The sequence below is a fragment of the Balaenoptera physalus genome (genome assembly GCF_965194825.1).
Source record: "Balaenoptera physalus genome assembly, chromosome: 2".
NCBI classification, from domain to species: Eukaryota; Metazoa; Chordata; class Mammalia; order Artiodactyla; family Balaenopteridae; genus Balaenoptera; species Balaenoptera physalus.
The window spans coordinates 135,246,749-135,264,407 of record NC_138883.1 but is presented as its reverse complement, the minus strand read 5'-3'; positions in this window follow the sequence as shown (position 1 = coordinate 135,264,407).

The following is a 17,659-nucleotide window of genomic DNA, read 5'->3' as shown; positions in this document are numbered from 1 at the left end:
AAATACTTTTATTAAAGTAATATAATAAAACCATTGTAATATGAAGAAGCAGTGAAAGAATATGCAGCCAAAAAATTAAGGCAAGATGTTATAGAGAGGTTTGTTAGGTTTTTTTTTTTCTCTAAATGGACATATTTATCATGATGACACAGAAACTTTCATATACAAAGCATAGCATTTTCACACCCTAAAATACATACATGCACACATTGTACATACATTTATATTATCAATATAAAATATTTAATTAACATTTCTAAGGATGACAAATACAAAACCAATAAATATCTCAATTCTAAGAAATCTACTTACATTAAGTTCTGGTGAATAAGATGACAATAAGAAAGAGGCAAAAACAGACAAGAAAAACAATTATTTAGCTTTAGGTTACAGACAAGTTTGTTTGTGGGGGTGTATCCTTCAGACAAACAGAAATGGAAATACACATACCAAAATTTATGGGATGCAGCAAAAGCAGTTCTAAGAGGGAAGTTCATAGTGATAAATGCCAAACTCTGGAAACAAACAAATTTTAAAAATCAAATAAACAACCTAACTTTATGCCTCAAGGAACGAGAAACAGAAGAACAAATGAAGACCTAAGTTAGAAGTAATGAAATAACAAAGATGAGAGAGAAATAAATGAAGTAGGAACTAAAAAGAAAATAGAAAAGATCAATGAAAATAAGAGCTATTTTTTTAAAAACTAAACAAAACTGAAAAGCCTTTAACTAGACTCACCAAGAAAAAAAGAAAGAGGACTCAAATAAAATAAGAAATGAAAGAGGAAACATTAGAACTGATACCACAGAAATACAAAGTATCATAAGAGACTACTATGAACTACTAACTATATGCCAACAAATTTGACAACCTAGAAGAAATGGATAAATTCCTAGAAACATACAACCTATCAAAACTGAATCATGAAGAAATAGAAAATCTTGAGAATTCCCTGGCCATCCAGTGTTTAGGACTCCACATTTCCACTGCAAGGGGCACAGGTTCCATGCCTTGTGGAGGAACTAAGATCCTGCAAGCTGCGTGGCACGGCCAAAAAAAAAAAAAGAAATAGAAAATCTTAACAGGCCAATTACAAGTAAGGAGACTGAATCAGTAATCAAAAACCTCCCAAAATATAAATGTCCAGGACCAGATGTCTTCACTAGTGAATTCTACCAAACATTCAAAGAAGAATTAGTATCAACCCTTCTCAAACTCTTCCAAAAAACAGAGGAAGAGGGAATGCTTCTAAACTCATTTTACAAGGCCAGCATTACCCTGATACCCAAAACAGACAAGGATGCCACAAGAAAAGAAAATTACAAGACAATATTCCTGATGAACTTAGATGTAAAAATCCTCAACAAAATATTAGCAACCCAAATTCAATAACACATTAAAATGATCATACACCATGATCAAGTGGAATTTATTCCAAGAATGCAAGGATGGTTCAAATATGCAAATCAATTAGTGTGATATACCTCATTAACAAAAATGAATGATAAAAATCCTATGGTCATCTCAATAAATGCAGAAAAAGCATCTGACTTATTGTGGTGATCAAGTCTCAGTGTATACATATATCAAATCATCATGATGTACACCTGAAATTGATATAATGTTATATGTCAATTATACCTCATTTTTTAAACATAATATAGTAAAATCATTGTCATATGAAGTAGTGATGAAAGACATGTAGCCAAAAACAAAGGGAAAATGTATTAGAGAAGTTTAGTTGTTAGTTGGCTAATTAATACTATATTATAATTCCAGATTTTGTGATGCTTATGGTGCTTTCCAGTTTTTTCTAACATTTTCTCTTCCTAAATAATATTTACTTTTTGGCTTAATTTTGCATTCATGATTTTATATTCTTCTTAAGAAGAATCCCCAAGATTGTATAAGTTTCAGACCCCACAAAACCTGAATCCTCTCCTGCCTAATAATTTTTGCTCTTATAATTCCCTCAACATGAATGCTTCTCCATTCATGTCTTTATTCATTCATTCATTGATAAATATTCAGCCCCATTCATGCCCTTACTGTGAGGAGCTTTTCAAATTCCATCACCGGGATGAAGCAGTCCTTGTTTTGGACCACAGTAGTCAGCATCTTTTGCCTTTTATACGTTGTTGACATGCTTGTCCCTCCCTCCCATTGGCAAGCTCCCTGAGGGCAGGCAGGGACTTGTTTTTAAATTACACACAGATTCAACAGTGTCTGGTACTGAGTAGATGCTTGTTCTCAAACAGTCAACAGCACAGCTCCCACACTGGGATCTGAGATTTCACAGAGCATGCCAAACACTTATTCTGTTTTAATCCACTTCAAGACCTATTCTTCAGTCTTTGCTGAATTTCACTAAGGATTGATGTTTTTCCCCAACTGGTTGACTTGAAACCTCAATGCCTACTAATAGGGATGGTAGGAAGAATATTGGCCCCTGAAAGCTGTCCACATGGCTGGATCCTGTGAACATGTTCCCTCACATGACAAAGAGGATTTAATGTTGCAAATGGATAAAAGATTCCTAATTAGCTGACCTTAATATAGAGAGATTATCCTGGATTATCCAGGTAAGTCCAATATAATCACAAGGGTCCTTAAAAGTGGAAGAAAGAATCAAAAGTAAGAACCAGGGAGATGGCAGTAGGAAAAAGGACTCCGCCCAACATTGCTGGCTTTGAAGATGGAGGAATGAGGCCAGGAGCCAAGGAATGCAGAAAGTTTCTTAAAGCCAGATAAGGCAAGGGAAGGAATTCTCCTCTAGAGTCTCAAAAAGCAACACAACCCTGCTGACACCTTAATTTTAGCCCAGTGAAACCCGTTTGGAACTTCTGACCTCCAGAACTGTAAGATAATAAATTCCTACTTTCTTTTTTTCATTGGGTCTTCGTTGCTGCGCATGGGCTTTCTCTAGTTGCAGCGAGCAGGGGCTACTCTTCGTTGTGGTGCATGGGCTTCTCATTGCCGTGGCTTCCCTTGTTGCGGAGCACGGGCTCTAGGCGCACGGGCTTCAGTAGTTGTGGCTCGCGGGCTCTAGAGCCCAGGCTCAGTAGCTGTGGCGCACGGGCTTAGTTGCTCCACTGCATGTGGGATCTTCCCAGACCAGGGCTCGAACCCATGTCCCCTGCAGTAGCAGGAGGATTCTTAACCACTGCGCCACCAGGGAAGCCCCTACTTGTTTTTTTAAGCCACTAAAATTGTGGTAATTTGTTACATCAGCAATAGAAAACTCATACAATATAGTAAGTCTATGTAGTATAAGCCTTTGTTTAACTATAAATCATACCTAGATAGTACCTCAAAGTATGGCATTTATTGAAATCAATTTTGAAAATGTGTTTAGAAATTCATATGAGGTAAATAAATCTTAGCTTACCAGCAAGCATTCCCTTTGGGAAAAGCCTGGCCCTGCTAAAATTAATCCAGTGGGCTTGGAATCCAGCCAGATATCCCCAGGATTTTAGCTGAGATCAATTAAAGGGAAAAGCTCCAATGGGTTTTAATACTCAGCTAAATAACATAAATAACCCAGTGCACGTGTGACATCTTGCACTTTGAAAGCTTTCACTTGCTCTTTGAAAGCTTTGAAAGCTTTCAGTATTCATTTATTAATACTCCCTCAGGTTTGGTTATTGAATATTTACATTCCAAGGAAGGCAAAACACCAAGAAAATAAATAAATTCTTCTAAGTTTGACATATTAGCTATTAATGAATGAAATTAGTTGGTGGAAGGCATGCACACTCACAAAACCTTTTCCAAAAGTCAAGTCTTATTTAGGAAAGAGTCATTATATCAATATATTCCTGAAAGTTTTCTACTCTTGAGACAAATATTTTTTATCTGTCCATGTCATTCAATCTACCATTGAATTATCTACCATTTGTAGATAAATTAACACAGCTTTTTTTTTTTTTAAAGGAATTTTTAGCTATTGAAAGGTGAATTCAGGAAGATTTTGCTTACACTTGAGTGAGTTGCCTTTGCTCTTTCTTCCATCTCCTCTAAGGGTGTTAACAAAAATAACAAGAAAATGACCTAATATGACTTTCATTTGAAGGATTTCACTTGGAAGTGAGAAGATGTATCAGAAGGGGTGAGACTAAAAGCAAGGAGTTAAAAGATGATTGTAAAAACAGCTCTGATGTCGATCAAGACGGGATATCCACGCACTGGCATACTTTGCCACCTCAGAGAAAACAGAACTATTCGTGGTCACATGGACACCACGTATACCGAGGATTTCGTTTTTCATCTTATTAGACTGAAAGCTCTCTAAATATAATAAGCCACATTTGCCTACATTTCTATCTTATATGCCAAAATCATTGCTAATGTGAGCAATAATAATAATAATCATCTTGGTTTTCTTCTTGGTTAATGTTTCAGATTTGTGTCAACTTACATATTTATGGGGATGGTCATTGCATTGCTTTGATTGCTAGTCTGGGTATCCAAATTAAAGTGGCAGCCAGAAAAGGAAAGAACAGGGGTGGGCGAAAAAAGAAAAAAATATTTTTAAGGTTTTATTCCATTCTTCAGTCTTCCCAAGCCCTTTTGGCTTTCCCACCTCTCACTTGGACAGTTAATAGTATTTGACATTTATAGAGCTACTTTAAAATAAAGACCCAGAAGGCTTAATGCACCATGGTAAGAGGCAGAAGGGAAATCAGCTCACACGCCAGGTGCATGATGCCACCTTTGATGTGGAATGTAACAGCTGGTCCACAGCTGGTGGGTAATGAGCACCGGACAATGGTTCAGAACAGGAAGTGAAAAGGAATCCTGGGTCCAGTTGAAACTTCAAGGGCAACAGGAGGCAGCAGCATGAGCTGACAAAGCTGGAATGTTGCTGGGATATTTTTCTTACAAAACTTTCAGACTCCCTTGTCAAGGGCAGAGGGAGACATTTTCTGGCTTGGCATGGGGCATCCTCAGTGGTCAGGAACTGGGTCCTCTGAATCAGCCTTGACCAGACAGAAAAATGGCTTGAAGACATGAAAGCACCAAGCCCAGAAATGGCACACACAGGCAACAGAGATGCCTCTGCCATGGGGCTTCTGCTGTGTGGGTGGAAACAGAAAAGAGGTACAGTGGGCAGTTTTCTATCCAAGGATGAGGACAAGAACCCATTGCTATGAGGGTTTAAAACAACATGGTCAATTCCAAATATTTTAAAGATCACTTTCCTGGAGACTTTGTCTCATGCCTGGAGGACTGAAACACTCATTCCAATCTGTTCATTTTTGACATTTTTAGTGCATCTCCTCAAATTACATCCAGGCAGTAAAATAAATGGGGATGAAGGCTCCAGGGCTTCCTAGGGATTTGTTTCTGTTTGGTTTTTTTTTTTTTTTTTTTTTTTCCCCCCTGTTGCTGTTCTTAGACAAAGTTTTGAAGAAGATAAAGGGGGAAAATATACCTCTGGCTCACTTGGACCTGCTGAGTTGTTTTGGCTGATTTGAAGTTAACAGTGATGTAATAAGATCACTATAGACATGACAAAGGTGAAGCCAACAAAAGCCCAGAGTCAGGGCTCTAAGATGAGAATCTCAGGGCAAGGTGTGTGATGGATCGAAGCCTAAGTTCAGCTCAGGAATCTCTTCTTGGAGAAAGAGCAAATGGGTTTCAGCGTGCTTGAAAATACTAATTAATCAGTGCTATGTCGTGAAGAGCCATGTTAAGAAGGATTCTGCGGCCACAGTCAATAGACTCAGCCAGAAACCATGATCTGGGGTGAGAGTCACACATACACTATGCCCTTGCAACCTTGTTAAGAATATGAGTGGATGACAGGCACAGTGGAGGGTCATTTTCCTGAAAGACGTTGTAAGCAGTTTTCTGATTTTTTAAAAATTTTATATTGGAGTATAGTTGATTAACAATGTTGTGTTAGTTTCAGGTGTCCAGCAAAGTGATTCGGTTATACATATATATATATATCTATTCTTTTTCAAATTCTTTTCCCATTTAGGTTATTACAGAATGTTAAGCAGCGTTCCCTGTGCTATACAGTAGGTCCTTGTTGAGTATCTATTTTAAATATAGCAGTGTGTACATGTCAAACCCAAACTCCCAATCTATCCCTGCCCCATGGGAAAAGCCTTCATATTGATTACAGCAAGTGCAAAATTTTCCTGGCACCTCCACAGTCAGTGTGGTGGGTGAAAATTTTGCATGCCTTCCCTGTGCCCCACCACGTTCTCTCTAGCAGTCAGTCTAGGTACATTGGGCATCTGAGGTTCTAGGAGGCAACAGGCCCTGAGTTTGTGAGCAATGCAGCCTCCTGAACTAACTTTCTGAAGCATTTCCTATGTGCCAGGAAATGATCTGGGAATTTGCTAAACATCAGCATTTGTACTCTCTCCACATCATGCCCTAGGAGGTAGACAATTTTACATTTATTTTATCGACGAGGAATCTGAGACTTCTGAGGTTAACTTCAAGCACACGGCAGAGGGAGATCTTTAATCCAAGTCTGCCTGGCTTCGACTATAACAGCTAATATTTACCTGTGTTGTCATGTAATGCCTGCAACTGTCCTACCATTATCTGTATTTTATGGGTGACAAAAATGGGACCCCACAAGGCTAAGTAATTTATCTAAGTTGCTATGGCTACTACGTAGTAAAGCTAGGGTTCTCACCCAGGCAGGCTCACTTCACAGCTCTGTTGCTAGCAGCCATCATATGCTTTAAAAGCCCAAGAACTCTGCTATCCCATGTCCCCTCTCACTTAAGGGGCAATGATCACTTGATGCATGGGAAGGTCTTTTCAATAAACTGACTGAGAATTCTTTAGATGTATTGCAATATATACAGAAAGAGGGCCGTTGCAGTCATCTTAGCAAATGGGGGGCAGGATGCTAGAAAATGACCTTGGGAGGGTGCCAGGGAGCAGATCATGTAGGATCATGTAGATCATGGGAAGCACAATTGCGGACAGAAACCCCCTTTCCTGGGAAACAGATATGAGGGTCTGAGCTGTCTGGGAGAGAATTCCATGTATCCAAAGACAAAAAGAAGGGGAGGTTTCCTTTATGTGCTCCCATGTCCTGGGGCTGTGCCTGTCTACTTAGCTGCATCCAGTGGGCTGGACTATACATGCAGATTGGAGAAGGGATGTGAGAGGGGGATCAAGGAGATTGGATCTAGTACAGAGCTGAGAAGTTCATGAAAAGGGGTTAGACCCTAGAATTCTAGACTCTAGAATTAACAGATCTATAATTTGATTACCCACCCACAAAAACATCCTCACCAACAAGAATAAGAAAAACTGAAAAGGAAAAAAGTGGGAACTTATAATATGTCAATGGAAATTTAACTAGATAAGCAGACAAATAGGCCAAGTACTTAGGAGAAATGGCATTGCCTTCTTTCTTTAAAGGAAGTAAAGCAGTTTTTTCAAAATGCAGTCCTCAAATCACTTGCATCAGAATCACCTGGAGTGGGGAAAAGCTTTTAAAGAAGATGTGGTACATATACACAATGGAATATTATGCAGCCATAAAAAAAGAACGAAATCATGCCATTTGCATCAACATGGACGGACCTAGAGATTGTCATACTGAGTGAAGTCAGACAAAGACAAATATCATATGATATTGGTTATAAGTGGAGTCTAATAAAAATGGTACAAATGAACCTATTTACAAAACAGAAATAGAGTCACAGATGTAGAAAACAAACTTATGGTTACCAACGGGGAAAGGGGGGGAGGGATAAATTAGGAGATTGGGATTGACGTATACACACTACTATATACAAAATAGATAACTAATAAGAACCTACTGTAATCAACAGGGAACTCTACTCAATATTCTGTAATGACCTATATGGGAATAAAATCTAAAAGAAGAGTGGATATACATATATGTATAACTGATTCACTTTGCTGTATAGCAGAAACTAACACAACATTGTAAATCAACTATACTCCAATAAAAATTAATTTAAAAAAATAAAAATAAAATGTAGATTTCTGGGCCTTTGCTTAGTCCCACTGAATCAAAATAACAGAAGCTGGGGCCCCTCAGCATCCCACAGGATTCCTTTGGAACAGCTGTACGCTTGGAACAGCTTTTGTTGAAGGTAGGGGTAATATTTTCAAGCTCTGAGATCAGGATGAACTGAATTCCAGTCTGTGGTTTCACTACTTACCAAACAACATTGACTATTCTAGTCATCACCGGTAGTTATCACCCTCAGAGTTTCTCTACTTTTCCATGCACATGGTTTGTCATCTTTTCTTTTCCATCTGTTGGTGATCTTCCAGATAGGTGCGGTTATGTCAGCTGGGGCCCAGGAATGAAAGCAACATGGATTGAAACTTCAGCCAAGCTATAATGAGTGAGAAATAATACGTAAGATAAATTTCAGGGTGATAAATAGAACTTAGGATAAATTTCAGGGTCATTTGTTATTGCAGCACAACCTAGCCTATCCTGCCTAACGTAGTGTCCAAGAACAATGCCTTTCAAGGAGAAGCCACACATTGACTTGAGCAAGAATGAAAAGACATTGAAGTGGGAGAAGCAACAGATTCAGTCTCCCAAGGTGGTGATTATGGCACATCTAAGAGCCTCCACCCTGATTATACCTTCAAATCCCTGGGGAAATACAGAAAAACATTAATCCTAGATAGGCATATTTTTTGAAACTCCCCAAGTCCTCCTCTGGCACATCCAAGGTTGAGAGTGCTGGTGTAGTCAAAGCCCATTATATTTATAATGAGGGCACTAAGTTGCGGAGAGAGGGAACACCAGTGCTGGACAGTGGCAAGGTCTTAGCCCATGTCCTCTGGGATCCAAACTTAGTGTTTTTGCCAGAATAAACACTAATTACAATTAGAATAATTCTATCTTGGCTTTAGAATACTGACATAACCTGGGTTCAAATCTGGGCTAGAAACATATCTGGCAAATCATTTTACTTTTCTGGCCTTGTATTTTTTTACCCATATAATGATGATGCAACTGCCTCACTGCATTGTTGTGAGTATTTAATGAGATAATATATATTTGGAGGGATGGTGGAATAGAGGTCAGGCATAAGGGTTCTGAAGCCTAGCCTCAGGTTTCAACGCCCACACTGAAACTTACTCTATAATGGATATATCTTTTAATATCGATGTGGCTTAGTTCCTTCAACTGTAAAGTAGGTTAAATATAACCACTTCTCTTTTAAGGTTGTTGTGAAGATTACACATAGGGCTAATGTGTTGCAAAACCCAAAAGTCACCATCTATTGTCCTCTATGTACATGGCTCCCCCTGCAGTTGTACATGCAGAAGCCTGTACATTGTTTCATCTACAGAATTTAGAAGTGTACCTGGCACACGGTAGGTACTTATTAAGTATATGTTATTATTACAGTGTCTAGCACACTGACTGGGACTTGGAAAGTACTCAATATGTATTTGTTGAATGAAAGAGAGAATAAATAGAGTACATTATTAATGCAATTAGTAAACCAGTTTTGATCAAGGAAAAGGTACATAGGAAATAAGGAAGGTAGAAATTAGACTACCATGGATCTTGGACACAAATTAAATATCTTGGATTTTATTATCTAGGTAATAGGGAGCCACTGAATATCTCTCAACAAGGGAGTAACACATTCAAGGCAATTTTAAAGTTGATGAAGGCAGTGATGGATAGAGTGAGGTAAAAAAGGAGAACGATCATAACACCATGTAAATAATCTAGCCATGAGCTAGATGGCACATGAAGGGCTGGCAAGGAAGGGATTAGCATGAAGGCAGGACAAGATGTGAGATGGCAGCATCTCTCTGAGGAAACCAGGATAAGTCACATTCTGCCTGTACACCAAGAGCTTGGATCTTGGCCCCAGCTCTGCTCTGGATTCATTCTGTGTCCTCAGATTATAAGGGAAACAAGATCCCTCTCATGGACTTTACTCTCTAACAGCTAAGATGACGTCATTGGTCCTGCTGCTCCCTAAAATGACTCCAGCTCCCGAATCCCATTCATGAAATTCAGAACAAGCTGGGGCGGCCAAGAATTCATCAGGAACCTGGCTGTGGGCTATTCCATGTGCCTGACTAGCTGTGGAGCCCAGTGTAGGAAGCTTACTGGGAAGATTATGTCATTATCTTATTTTCTAGGGAACTGTGTCTGTCTGCCTTCCCTTATTTATTTAAGGGCAGTTGGGTGTGTGAAGGAGATGGGAAGGCATCGCCTTCAAGGTCAATTGCTTCAGCGCCACGCTTTCTTGTCCGTCAGTGCAGGGCAAGGTCAAGCACTCTGACTGTTCCGGTGCTCTCTCTTCCCTGCATGCCTCCCACTAATGCAGCTGGAGGGACTCCAGCAAACACAGACACATGCTGACACACGCACTCACATCCACGCTCATTCAAAAACTCACTCATACAGACACACACATATTCACACTCATGCAATTCGCAGGCACACATACACAAACACATATGTACATGCAAGCTCACACACTCATAGATACTGATGACTTAAAAAGAATCCACAACCTGAGAGTTGCGAGTTAAGTTTTATTTGGGGCAGGATGAGGACTGCAGCCCGGGAGACAGTGTTTCAGATAACTGAGAAACTGCTGCTCCGAGGAGGCAAGGGAAGGAGCCGGGATATATAGGAGTTTTGCAACAAAGGACAGGTAATTGGGAACATCAAAAGATTATTGTTAATTAAAGAAAATCAGGTATCTCAAGTTAAGGAATTTAGCGCTTTTCTATGTACCTGAGAAGATGCAAGAGTCTGGGCTCAATGAAATCATTCCTATGATATGCGCCTCAGCTATCTGGGGCCTGAATTTTCACATCCTGAGTTTCCTCAGGGCTCACCACAGGGAGTGGCTGCAGTCTGATGGCTGCTAGATGGCAGGTATTCTTTTCAGCCCTGAGTTTCCTCAGGGCTCACCAGCTCACGTTGGAGGGCTGCAATCATTGGTGACTGTGACATCCTTTGTTTATTGATATGGCAGGAAATATTCCATTTATAAATATTCCATTCCATTTATAAATATTCCATTTATCAACACAATCACATGCTCACTCACACACACACACACACACACATTGACGGATCCACCACACACTCACACACACATTTCCTCATCATGCACACACGTATGAACATGCACCCACCTTCATGCACTCACACACCATCACACACACGTGCTCACTCACACACATGTGCAAACACACTCTCAAGCACACACACACACAGGATTCTTTCCTAGGAGGTGGGTGTGAGGAGTATGGAATTTTCCAGCAGAAGATAGTTGAGCACTCCTGTTGTTCTGGCCCAAGGTGGCCACAGACCAAATAATAGGCTCTGTTGAAGCTCCCTGGCTCCAGCAGACTTGAAGCAACATCATATTTACGGAAGGAAGATTTAGAGATCTGAAAATAGCTAAGTAAGCCTTGAATCTGGGATTTAACATGGTAGCCAGTACAAGTGGGAGAGACACTCAGACCCTAAGCTCCTTTTCTAATTCCCCGCTCCAGTATTCATTTGCACAAGCGCCAGCCCCACAAGAGGACATCTGGCAGGAAGGTGATTAAAGCCAGCTTTTCTCTAATTGAAGAATAACTGCTCTACCTTTTTTTTCCAAATGTTTGTTAATTTCTTGTAATTAAATTTTCCCCCTCAGGGAAAGACTGCTGGGTTGTTCTTGAGAGGGAAAATCAATGGCATGTAGCCAGCAACTGCCAGACCCTCCTGCTCTGATAAGGCAGAGCTCCCTGCTGTCCAGGCAGGTGAAGGCACAGCGGTGCTACCATGGTGGCCCCCGTCCTCTGTCACCCCATCCCTCAGGAACCAAAACGTGCCTAGTTCCCGGGGCATCTTCTAGCAGAATCACACCAGAATTGCCAGAATGAGCAGTGTGGTTGATGTGGAAAATGTGCCGCTTTTGGAATCAGGACATCTGCCCAGTCCAGTCCCTGCCACTTACATGGTTCTCTTTGTTTTTTATTATAGTCATGCATTTATTCACAGCTGACCTCCAGTTCTCAAGGACTCTGAGGTCTCGCTATATAAACAAGTTACATAGAGAAAACAGCAACTAAAAGAAAGGAGAAAGAAACAATGCTAAGCATGTGGGCTAATTACAATAACTGCCCACTAATTGTTGCTCTGATCTTCCTGGCAGCCTGGGGGAAAAGGGAAGCATGATGAGCTGCATGACCACTTAATCAGACACAGGGACTGACTCCCAAGCAAGGAAAGATGCTTTTTTGTGGATTTTTTTCCTGAGCATAAATTCTTAAAAGATCTGACAAGAAATATTTTCTAGGGGATATTGATAAACATACTAGACAAAGCCCTCAACAGCGATTGTAATGTCATCCATTACTGTGCTAGACCAAATGCTTGATTTTTTTTTTTTTTTTTTGCTCTTTTGTCACATGAGACTTACATGCACCAGACCTAGGTTAGCTATAAATATTAAATGAGATAGTGATACCAAGTAGGACCCCGTGGGGCTCCTGGGCACAAAAGCCTTTCTGTGTCCCCCATTTCTTTATTACAGGAAACAGGCTTCATTCAGCCTCCATGACCTTCCCTGAGTTCCAAGGGGCAGGTTCAAATGGTTGCTAATTAAGGAAGGGAGGGAATGGAGAGACAAGAGAGGAATAGGCAAGAAACAATAGTGCAGCCTTAGGGCAGGGTTCTGGTTCCCCCTCAAGGGATACACATAACAATATCTTTGAGCTGTTTCGCAGAGCCTGAATCCCCCACCAGGTGGGAGAAGTTAACTGTATGCTGCCCACAAGCACATAGACCCCAGACCAGCTGGAACCAAAAGGTTGATAATGCTCACTCTCACCTACCTCACCACCAACCAACCAGAAGAATGTCCACGAGCTGATCACACCCTCTCTGAACCATTACTATAAAACTCCTCACTACCTCCTCCAGGTTGGGACACACAGTTTTGAGGGCATTAGCCCACTGTGGCCCCCTTTGCCCAGCAAAGCCATAAAGCTATTGTTTTCTACTTTACCCAAAACTCTGTCTCCAAGATTTAACTCTGTGTTGGGGTTGATAAATGGAATATTTCCTGCCATATCAGTAAACAAAGGATGTCACAGTCATCAGCAATTGCAGCCACAACTCTTGGTGAGCTGGTGAGCCCTGAGGGAACTCAGGAAGGAAAAGAATACCTGCCATCTAGCAGCCATCAGACTGCAGCCACTCCCTACGGTGAGCCCTGAGGAAACTCAGGATGTAAAAATACAGGATAGTGGCCCCAGATAGCTGAGGTGCATATCAGAGGAATGATTTCAGTGAGCCCAGACTCTTGCATCTTCCCATACATAGAAAAGCACTAAATTCCTTAACTTGAGATATCTGGATTTCTTTAATTAACAATAATCTTTTGATGTTCAGACTACCTGCCCTTTGTTGCAAAACTCCTACATATCCTGGCTCCCCCCTCACCTCCTCAGAGCGGGTCTCTCAGAGTTACTTGAGATGCTGCCTCCCAGGCTTGAAGTCCTAAAATTTCCCACGGAATAAAACATAACTATCAATTTTTAGATTGTGAATATATTTTTTTAGTCGACAGGGCACAGAGGCCATATTTGGCTTCAATAGTACTTGAGATAGCATTTCACCTCCAGTTACTACACAATTACAAGCATGAAGTGTGAGCGTTAATTCCTATTTTAGGAGTGACTTAAATCTAGGGGAGGATCCAGAGCTCAATTGAGCTGCCGATTCCATTCCTCCATCCCCCAGGGAGAGAAAGCTGACCCCCTGTGTAAATCTGACCTGTAAGATGGTCCCCTACCCTAAACAAGAAGCTTTGGCACTATTTTGCAAGCCAGTCAGCCTGTGCATATCCTAGTTTTATGGAATGAACAGCATTATATTTCTAGGGACTGAAAAAAGAGCTAGCGTGACCCCCCAAGCACAGCATCTAGGGGCTGACAGCCTTGCCGGTACAAACTCCATCCCCTTCTGTCTTCCCGAACCTGATCCTCAGCCCAGGCATCCACTGTAAGACTTTTACTCACAGCAAACTGCTGGGCTTTCACACCACACCCTTCAGGGAAGGCTCCAGCCAGGATCTAAATCAAGTTCAGCTGGTAATTTCACTACAAATTGCTGCAAGTGTCGAACCTCCTGGGGACTGGCTGGATATCTCCACCAGCCCTGCCCCTCCCCTTGGAGAGTCGGAATCCACTTGATAGGCAGGCAGCTGGGAGGCTGAGAAGGAGCTAGGCTTTGCGGTGGGTGTTAAAATAAAAAAATAGTTCATGCTTGTTATTTGGAAATCCGTGATTCATGCTCATAAATGGGTGTGTGTGTGAGGGAGAGACCAAGGCAATGAATGGCTCTGATTTTACTTGCAGGGCTGGAGGATCCACCGCACCCCAAAGAGACCCATGGTGGCCGCCATTTTGAACGGAGTCCAGTGACTCTGTGTCTTTTCCATTGACAAAGCCCTTTCCTACACGCTGTCTAGAGCTTCGCCTGAGGAGCAAAACTTAACCCTGGGACTTCATCTTGGCCTTGAACTTTAAGTAGGAAAACAGAGCCATGTAAATGCCAGCTCAGCAAAGCAGCCTCTGGCTCTGAAATAGCACATCTGTGAGTCTCATAGGCTCTCTGGCCAGGACCCCTGTGTGGGGATCCGTGTGGACTGATGAACTGCTATTTACAAAGCTCAGGGATTGCTTCCCAGAAGGAAACAAGTACTCTCGCCGATTTAGGGAAGAGCATATTATTAAAATACTTCCCATGAAGAAGCAGTAGCTACAGCATGGCTTTGGTGTCAGAGTCGTGCATGGAGGCCCTGACTCTGCCGGCCTCTGCTACTTTGCTGTGCGGCTTTTGGCCACTGAGCACCTCTCCTCTGAGCCTTAGTTTCCTTCTCTGTAACGTAGGAATTATAATAACCTCTTCAAAAGGTTCGTGAAAATTGTATGTCACTTTCTGTCGTTGCTTTAGAAAGAGTCTGGCTCACATACGCACTCGAAAAGCGGCAGCTACTTATCAAGCATCCGTGATGTTTATGTATTTTCCAGACAGCATCTCAAACGCCCTCATTTATTTTTTCCAGCAGTTGCTGTCAACTCTGTTCGTCCCCATTCTTTTAAAGCCACAAAGCCAAATGGGTCACATCCATTTACCTCCAGTTACTGGCACAGTGTCATCACAGTATGTAAAGTTTCATCTGGTCCTGTTTGAAGCTGCAGGCTCTCACTCTCCTTGCCTGTCTGGTTTGCCTCTCCTTTGGTGAGGAGGAGATACAGTCTGCGATTTCCCTCTGCTTCCCCTCCTCCTTCAGGGTCTAGAAGCTCTGGGAGGGCAGAGACATTTTCCTGAGAACTTCCTCCGAACCTGCTAGCATCAGGGTGGGCCTGCAATTTTCTGTAGCTCAACAAGCACCGACCAGGGGATACTTAGTTCCCCGTTCTTTCAAACACATCCAATCTTAACTCCTCACTGGACTTGGGGTGGAGAGACCCCACTGCTCCCCGTGAAAAGTACACTAGACTCCCCAGTACACAAAGAATCTGGACTCCAGAGGTTTCCTGCCCATGGTCTGCTTATACAGACTGTTGTGGGAGAAGGTGGTAGCTGGGGGTTGCAAGCCCAGTGGGCCCTCATCCAGGACTCTGTGGTCCACTGTTGAGGGTTCTCAGAGGCTCCCCCCAGAGCCCTAAAGCAGAGGCTCCCAAACCACAGCATGCGTCCTCAGGGAGGTCTTGTTAAAACACAGGTCAGTGAGCCCCACCGCCCAGCCAGTCTGGGGTGGAGTCTGAGAATTTGCCTTTCTAACAGGTTCTCAGAGGAGGCTGGTGCTGAGGCTACCAGAACTCACTCTGAGGACCACTGTGCCATAGAACAGGAATTTCTTGTTGGGATAATGCCAGAACTGAATTTCAGAGCGGTTCAATTATTTGTCCAAAGTCAAACAACTAATAAGAGGGAAAACGAGGTCTATACCCAGATTTGCCTGACTCAAACCCCTTGGCCTTTCTACTCTCGTGTGTGTTTTCATGGATGAAGAGGTATTCCAGCCGAAAGCAAAACAGAACTCACATTTTCAGGTTGCAGAGACCTCAACAAGGTGAATCAGAATCTTTCCCCAGACCCCTTTCCCTTCCCACAATTGGCCTATCGGGGTGGCACCTGACCTGAGCTAGGAAACTATTTCTTCCTTGGGAATTTTGTAGACGGTGATGAAAAGAGAAATCTCTTTTGTGCCTGGACTGGAACATGGAAAATTCAGGACACCCTTTTCTGTTCTGTGGCTGTATGTGTAGAGGCCTCATCTATAACTAGAGAAGCATAACCTGGTACCACGCAGGCTCCCCCAAGCTCCAGTCCTGGCTCCAGTCCACAGCCCTGGCAGCCTCTTTGCTTTTGGTTTCTGTGAAATGGCTTCACAACCTTCCAATAAGCTCTTTCCACCACTGGCACCCCCATTATGCCTTTGCTCTTTCTCCTAAGCTGCCTCGAAGTCGGTCTCATGTTACTTGCAACCAAGAGTTTCTATATGATATGTATGGTGCACACATTCTACAGACCTTTATAGCTTGACATTCTTTTTCAAGGATCCCTAACCTCATAGCAAAATTATAAGGACCACTTTATTGGGCATTTTGGCACGGAAAATCATGGTAGCCGTGACATCGTGTGCTAACACCTCCATTTTTGTTTATCTTTGGCATCCCCTCCTTGGAAGAAGTGTTGAGCATGTGTAAGTGTGTGTGTCAGGGAGGAGGGGAGGAGCCGGCTGGGATTGTGCACACAGACACAGATCACCCTTAGATCTGTGCCCTTGGCAGTGCCTGGCCCTGCTTGCTGCCAGGCCCCCCGAATCCCCACCCGCCAGATGGTGCTCCCCTAGGTACATCCTAGATGACTGGGCACGTGATGTCCTGCCCTCCAGAACCATCCCTGGGATTGCAAGCACTGAGCACCATGAGGCAAGTCTGCTTCCCTATCCTCCCAAAGTGAGTTTCTCCCTCAAGAAAGGTCAAAATAACACCATCCATCAACCGGGCTTGCTGTTCTTTTATTTAAAAGCTCACGTCCACAGAGAGGGGATCAGCCCTGGGTGACTGCCCATGCAGAACCACCCACAGAGTGCTCATTAGGGCCCCTGGCTGTTCAGGCAGTCATGACTCAGCTGGGGAAGCCAGCTGAGCCGTGAGGTCTTTTCAGGGTAATTTAGCTGCATGTAGAGTGCAGATTTATTCTTTTTCCTCCCCCAAATGATGGACACTGTGCCTGAGTGTTCCTGGACCGGTGACAGGGCTGTAGGCATCCTGAGATTTCTCCAACCTCCCTCCCAGGCTGTGTCCCAGAACACCTTTGCACATAGCCTCTGAACGCAGCTGTCAGATGCCCCCATGACCTTGATTCCCCTTCAGGTCCTGCTCGCACAGCCCATGAGGAGAACTAGGAATACCAGAGCCCAAACAGAAGCAGGTCAAGTCTAGATTGGAGGAAGGGAGTGGGCTGGCATAGCTGCCAGACACAGAGCAGTAGATATGACGTAATGCTCCATGAGTTGCTCGGTGTTTGTTTGGGGGTGGGGAGGGGTTAAAGTCGAGTGAATGGAGCTGTAGCAGGGCCGCCATGTGCACATATGGCCATGCAGGCTCTTTCCTGCACAACTGCAGGGAG